General features: G+C 33.4%; 1 non-coding gene across 1 annotated transcript; it reads right to left on the bottom strand.

The window, feature by feature from the left end:
• Positions 1–1,525: 1,525 nt before the first annotated feature.
• Positions 1,526–1,658, bottom strand: LOC123787334 (small nucleolar RNA SNORA31). The gene has a single exon (XR_006778145.1). It is a non-coding gene; the product is annotated as a small nucleolar RNA SNORA31 (small nucleolar RNA).
• Between the last annotated feature and the right edge of the window lie 5,584 nt (positions 1,659–7,242).

Raw genomic sequence — 7,242 nt, 5'->3', positions numbered from 1 at the left:
AAGAAACAAAAGAGACCTCTAAAAAGTTAAAGCTACAAATATTGATTGAAACAGTGTGCGAAATGAGAATTGCCATCACCACATGTTTTTGGTCTATACAGTTATTCTCTTTTAAACGTAGTAATTTCATGAGTCTGATCCAGAATATTTTTAACCTAAAAATAACTTCACAAGTCTGGTCCAGAATATGGTGTGTAGTTAGCTTGCATTGTCCATGAGTTAATGGAATTTCTCCTCTATTTTCTATTACCTGTAGTCTGGATCCATGTTTTCATCTAAGTGTGAAGGTTAGAGATGGGTTATAAAAAACACAAAAGTAGAAATTATAAAGAAGCCTGCTCTTCTGACCACATCCCTGCTAGATACAGAAATAATAACATTGATAGTATCAATATTCCCAATTATGATGAACACATACAGTAAGATGATTATACGTATCTTCATGTATTATGTTATCTTAAGCTCATGACTACCTCATGATGTGATTAGTTTTAGAACAACTAGGCTTATACTTGCTACTTTATTTTTAAATGAATCACTTCTCCCATACTTTTATAAGTAAACAGATGTTTATTTAAAAAAAATAGCACCCTTAATTGAAAAAGAAATAACCGTAGAGAATACTTTGGTTAAATTTACAAATAATTTGACAGCTGATTGCTAAATAGCAACACTAAAAGACAGAAATTATCATATGATTAAATTATAAAGAGATATAACCTGTAATTCTATAAAACACAAAAATGTAAAGAAAAATGGTAGCTGGTATAATGGAATAGCCTGTGACATAAATTAATTGTTTCTTGATGAAAACAGTATTATGTAGGGACACTATAATTCTTTATTTAAAATGTCCATTATTCAATATAAAATTAACACATATGCCAGTAGACAAGCCCAAATGAGAGGGAAAGTTCATGAAAAGGCAAGAAGAAAACTATACAAGAGAAATAGACCACTGTCATATTATAGCATTAGTAGATATAGACCTTCAAATTATTGTGATTAATAGCTCAAAAGAACAGATAACAACTTGAAGAATTTTAACAGAGAATATTTACTCTAAGATAAATTCATTTGTTTTTTTCCTGTACTAGAGTTTCTGTTTCTAGAACAACAACAAAATGCAGTAGTGGGAATTAAAAATTCTTATTTTGGTTTAACAATAGATTAGATAAAACAGAAGGAAAAAAATTGAAGACTATAGATAGGTAGGTGAAAAAAATATTCAGAGTGACATACAGAAGGGGAAAAGAAAGAAATGAAAAATGTATACATGAAAATAAGACAGTAGTTATTTCTGTCAAACTTCGATGAATCCAGAATGCCTATTATAGTCTCTAAAATAATAGCAAACAAACAAAACCGAGAATAAGTGTATAGCTAACAAGACCCTGAGATCATGGCCTTAGCCTAAATCAAGAGTTGGACACTTAATCAACTGAGCCACCCAGGCAGCCCCCAGAAATTGCCCAACTTTTTTGAAAAATAAACTAGAGGCACACTTTAATTTTTTTATTTTATTGTATTTTTCCCTGTATTGCCCTATTGACTGCCACAATCAGACAGACAGAAAGCACGGACACATTTTTCTTGCATCTCTAGTGGAAACCTTAGCAGCAGACAGTAACTGCTACAAGTCTGTCAAATAGATGCAGAAGAGGCACATTTTAGGAAAATCTTTCAAAAGACTATAGCATGGAAATATGAGTAATAAAGATGTAACTATACTAAAACCAGGTAAGAACTAAATGATTAATTGGACCCAGAAAACATATTTTATTTGATGAATCTGTTAATACATAATGGATATGTGTAACAATTCTAAGTGTACGTGCATCTAATACCATAGCCAATAGGACACATAAGATGTAATTTAGGTATAACTAAAAGAACAAATTTACAGACTTAATGGATATTTCCAACACTTCCTGTCTGTCACTATTAGAATAATCAGAACATCAGTAAAGATACTGATTTGGAAAACACAAAATCAGTAGACATAACAGTTTAAGAAGATGTGAAAAGAACTGAATTAAAGAATGGCAGAATATAGTTTTATTTAAGTGCACATGGAATGTTTATCAAAATTTACCATATATTGGGTTCTTAAGTAGATATCAAGATAACTGAAGTTATTTAAATCATAAGAATGTTCTCTGACCACAGTGAGACTAATCTATAAATCAATAAAGGGAAGACAACTAGAAACATCCTTAAATTTTTATAAATTAAATGACATACTTTAAATTATTATTATTATTATTATTATTATTATTATTATTATTATTATTAGAAAGAGCGAGCACATATACATGCAAGTGGGCGTGGGTAGGGGTGGGGAAAGGGCAGAGGGAGAGAAAGAGAATCCTAAGCAGGCTCCATGCCCAGTGCAGAACCCTATGTGAGGCTTGATCTCACAACCCTGAGATCATGACCTGATCCAAAATCAAGAGTTGGATGATTAACCAACTGAGCCACCCAGGTGCCCCAATAAACAACATACTTTGAAATAACCAGGGGGTCAAAAAAAGAAATCACAGGGGAAAATAGGAAACACTCTGAGACAAATAAAAAGGGAAACACAGCTTACCAAAATTTATGGGATGTAGTGATAACAGTGATAACAGAGGAACATTTATAGTAATAAACATACATGAAAAGAAGAAAAATTTTAAATTGGTAATCTAACTTTACATCTTAAGGAACTAAAAAAGAACAAACTTTACCCAAAGCTAACAGAAGAAAGGAAATAATGAAGATTAGAGCATAGATAAACAAAACAAAGAAGAACAAAAAAGAATCAATAACACCGAGAGATGATTCTTCGAAAAGTTAAAAAAGAGTAACAAACCTTTAGCTAGACTAACAAAGAAGAAAAGACACAAATAACTAAAATCAAAATATAAGTTTGGGGAATTATCATCAATGTTACAGATACAAAAACAATTTAAGAGAACAATTGTATGAACAATTATATACCAAAAATTAGATAACCTATCTGAAATGGGCAAATTTTCAGAAACACACGAATTACCAAACTGAATCAAGAAAAAAAAAATAGACAAATCAGAATATAACTATATAACAATTAAAGACATTAAATTGGTAATTTAAAAACAAACATCCAAACCAAACAAAACAAATCCTCCCAGTAAAAACAAGATAGGACCAGATTACTTCACTAGTGAATTCTACCAAACTTTTTTTATGTAGGCTCCACACCTAGCATGAAACTCAACATGGGGCTTGAACTCACAACCTCAAGATCAAAGACCTGAGCTGAGATCAAGAGTCGGACGCCCTTCCAACTGAGCCACCCAGGTGCCCCTCTACTAAACTTTTTAAGAAAAATTTAATACCAGTCCTATTCAAAGTTTTTCAAAAATGGGAGGGAGCACTCCCTAACTTATTATTTGAGGCAAGTATTACCCTGATAAAAGCCAGATGAAGATACAAGAATATTATAGATCAATACCTTTTGTAAATACACATGTAAAAATCCACAACAAAATACTAGAAAAAATGAATCCAACCGCATGTTAAAAGAATGATATACTATGACAAAGTGGAATTTATCCCAAGAATGCAGGGTTATTCAACATAAGTAAATCAATAATTAATAGACTGAAGGATTTTTTTAAAAACTACATGGCATTGCAATTGATGCAAAAAAAGCATTTCACAAAATCTGACACTGTCATGATAAAGGAGAACTCAGAAAATTAGGAAAAATCACAGCTAACATCATATTCAGTGGTGAAAAACTGAATGCTCTTCCTCTAATATTAGGAACAAAAGGATGTCTGCTTACACTTCTTTTATTTAACCTTCTAATGAGTCTAGGCAGAATAATCAGCCATGAAAAAGATATATAAGGCACTCAAATTAGAAAAGGAGAGCTAAAACTATCTTCATTTGCAGATGACATAATCCTATATGTAGAAAATCCCCAAAATAATCCAGAAAAACTCCTATTAGAAGTAATAAATGAATTCAGCAAAGTTGCAGATTATAAGATTAACACATTAAAAAAAAAGTTTTGTTTCTATGTGCAGAAATAATAACCTGAAAGGGAAATTTAAAAAGCAATTCCAGGGGCGCCTGGGTGGCACAGTGGTTGAGAGTCTGCCTTCGGCTCAGGGCGTGATCCCGGCGTTATGGGATCGAGCCCCACATCAGGCTCCTCTGCTATGAGCCTGCTTCTTCCTCTCCCACTCCCCCTGCTTGTGTTCCCTCTCTCGCTGACTGTCTCTGTCTCTGTCAAATAAATAAATAAAATCTTAAAAAAAAATAAAAAAAATAAGCAATTCCATTTGTAAAGGAAACTTAAAGAATAAATACCTATAATAAATTTAACCAAGAAGGTGAAGGCATGCACACTGAAAATTATAAAACATTTTTGAAAGAAATTAAGAAAGAGCTACATGAATGAAAAGCATTTCATGTTCATAGATTGGAAGACTTATTATTGTTAGAAAGGCAATATTTGCCAAAAGCAATCTACAGATGCAGTATAACATCTATCAACCGTTCAACAACCTTTTTTGCAGTCCTGGAAAAGCTGACTCTCAAATCCATATGGAATCACATGGGCCAAAACAATATTGAAAAAGAAGAGCGAAGTTGCAGGACTCACAGTTCCTGATTTTAAATTACCACTAAGATACAATAATTGGAAGAGTGCAGTACCAAAATAAGGATGGACATACTCTCTAATGGAATAGAATTGAGAGTGCAAAATAAAGCCATATGTCTATAGTCAATTGTTTTCAACAAGAGTTGTCATGGCCATTCAATGGGAAAGTATAGTCTCTTCAAGAAATAGTGTGAGGACAACTTGTATCACATGCAAGGTGATGAAAATGGACCTCTCATACCATATACAATTTTTTAAAGGGTTAATGACCTAAATATAAGCACTAAACCTATTAAACTCTTAGAAGAAAACATAGAAGTGAATCTTCATGACCATGGATTTAACTATGGGTTCTCAGATACAACACTAAAAGCACAAGGAGCAAAAGAAAAAATAGATATATTGAACTTCATCAAAATGATACATTTTTTGTGTGTCAAAGAATGTTAAGGAAGGTGAAAAAAAACCCTATAGAACAGAAGTATTTACAAATAATATATTTCATAAGGCTGTAGTTATAACATATATAAAGAATACTTACAACTCAACAACACAAACATCCCAATTAAAAAAATGAGCAAAGGGCTTGAATAGACATTTCTCCAAAGAAGATAAAGAAAAGGTCAATGAGCACATGAAACTATGTTTAACATAATTATTCATGTGGAAATGAAAATCTAAACTCCAAAGAAATAACTCTTCACATCCACTAGGATAGCTGTATAACACCAGCACCGATAACAGTAATAAAACAGAAAGGCATAAGTGTTGGCAAGGATGTGGAGAATATGTAAGTGTCGTGATTTCCTGGTGTGAATGTAGAATAGTTCAGCCCCTGGGGGAAAAGTTTGTTGGTTCCTCAAGAAGTTAAATATAGAATTAACATATAACGCAGAACTTCCACTTCTATTTGAATACCCAAAGGAATTGAAAATAGGTACTCAAACAAATATATGTACATGCATATCACGGAAGCACTACTCACAATAGCCTAGAGGAGGAAACAACTCAAATGTTTTTCAACAATGAATAGATAAACAGATGGGATATGTACATAAAATGGAATGATAATCAGTGATAACAAGAATGAAATCCTGATAAATATTACATCAGTGAATCTGAAAACTTAAGCTAAGTGACAGAAGCTACATACAACAGCTCACATATTGTATAATTCAGCTTATATGAAATATCCAGACAATGTGAATCCATAGAGACAGAAAGCAAATTGGTAGTTGCCAGGTCATAGAGAGAAGGAAGAATATGGAGTAGGTGCTTAAACTGTGTATGGTGTTTTCTGTTGGAGTGAAGAAAATGTTTAGATAAAGATGGTGGTTGCACAACATTGTGAGTATACTTAATGCCACTGAATTATTCATTTAAAGATGATTAATATGGTAAAATAATGGTTTACATAATATGAATTTCAACTAAGCAAAAGGAGTGACATCTCTCAGAAACAAATCATATGTAACTCAGATGACTTGGTGAGAAGTTGTACTGTGTTTAAAGTACTAATAGAAGAGGCTAGATTAGCCAAATAAAGAGAAAAAAATAGCCTTAAGGACAAGAGTACAGCTGTCATAAACCACCTACCATGAGGTGTTGGAGGGGTCTGGGTGTCCTCCCACCAAGATGGAAATACCTAAACTTGTGTTATTACACCAACTACATATAAAGAGAAGAAGTCATACCTCATAGCTGTCATAGTCACTACAAACATGTTTATGGACTGAATTGTGTCCCCCCAAATTCATATGTTGAAGTTCTACCCCAGTACCTAACCAGTTATTGGGTTTGGAGGTAGGGGCTTTATTTATTTATTTTTTAAGATTTTATTCATTCATTTGAGAGAGAGAGAGCACACAAGTGGGGAGATGGGCAGAAGCAGACTCCCTGCTGAGCAGGGAGCCCTACGACACAGGGCTGGATGCAGGGCTCAGTCCCAGGAGACTGAAATCATGACCTGAGATGAAGGCAGATGCTTAACTGGCTGAGCCACCCAGGCACCCGTGGAGATAAGGCCTTTAAAAAGATAATTAAGGATGAATGAGGTCATATAGGTGGGTCCTAACCCAATATGACTGGTGTCTTTATAAGAGGAAGAGATACCAGGAATAGTCACCCACAGAAAAAAGGCCACACAGGTGGGTGGCTATCTGCAAACAAAGGAAAGAGAGACTGCAGAAGAAACCAAACCTGCTGACAATTTGATCCTGCACTTCCAGTCTCCAGAACTGTGAGAAAATAAAATTCTGTTATTTAAGCTACCCAGTCTGCTACTATGTTATGGCAGCCCTAGCAAACTAATACAAAACATGTAGATCCATATTTTATCTTTCATGTGTCTGTGTGAAATTATTTTGAAATGTCTCATGCACATTGAATTTAAAATAAAGTTCTGCATAAAAGGGCATTTTGTAAACTATAATGTTTTCACAAAAGCATAGCAATGACATTAATATTTAGGATATTCTATGAGTACATTGTTTGCAGTGCATTGATTTGTATATGGTTCATAGGAATATTCTGGGAAACAAGAAAATATAATCTAACTGTGTCTATGTCATAAACAAATGTAACTTCACACATAATGTTTAATG

The sequence above is a fragment of the Ursus americanus genome, chromosome 17 (genome assembly GCF_024610735.1).
Source record: "Ursus americanus isolate L20-20 chromosome 17, mUrsAme1.1.p, whole genome shotgun sequence".
Lineage (NCBI taxonomy): Eukaryota > Metazoa > Chordata > Mammalia > Carnivora > Ursidae > Ursus > Ursus americanus.
The sequence above is the reverse complement of the archived record's forward strand: the minus strand, read 5'-3'. Positions and strand labels throughout refer to the sequence as shown.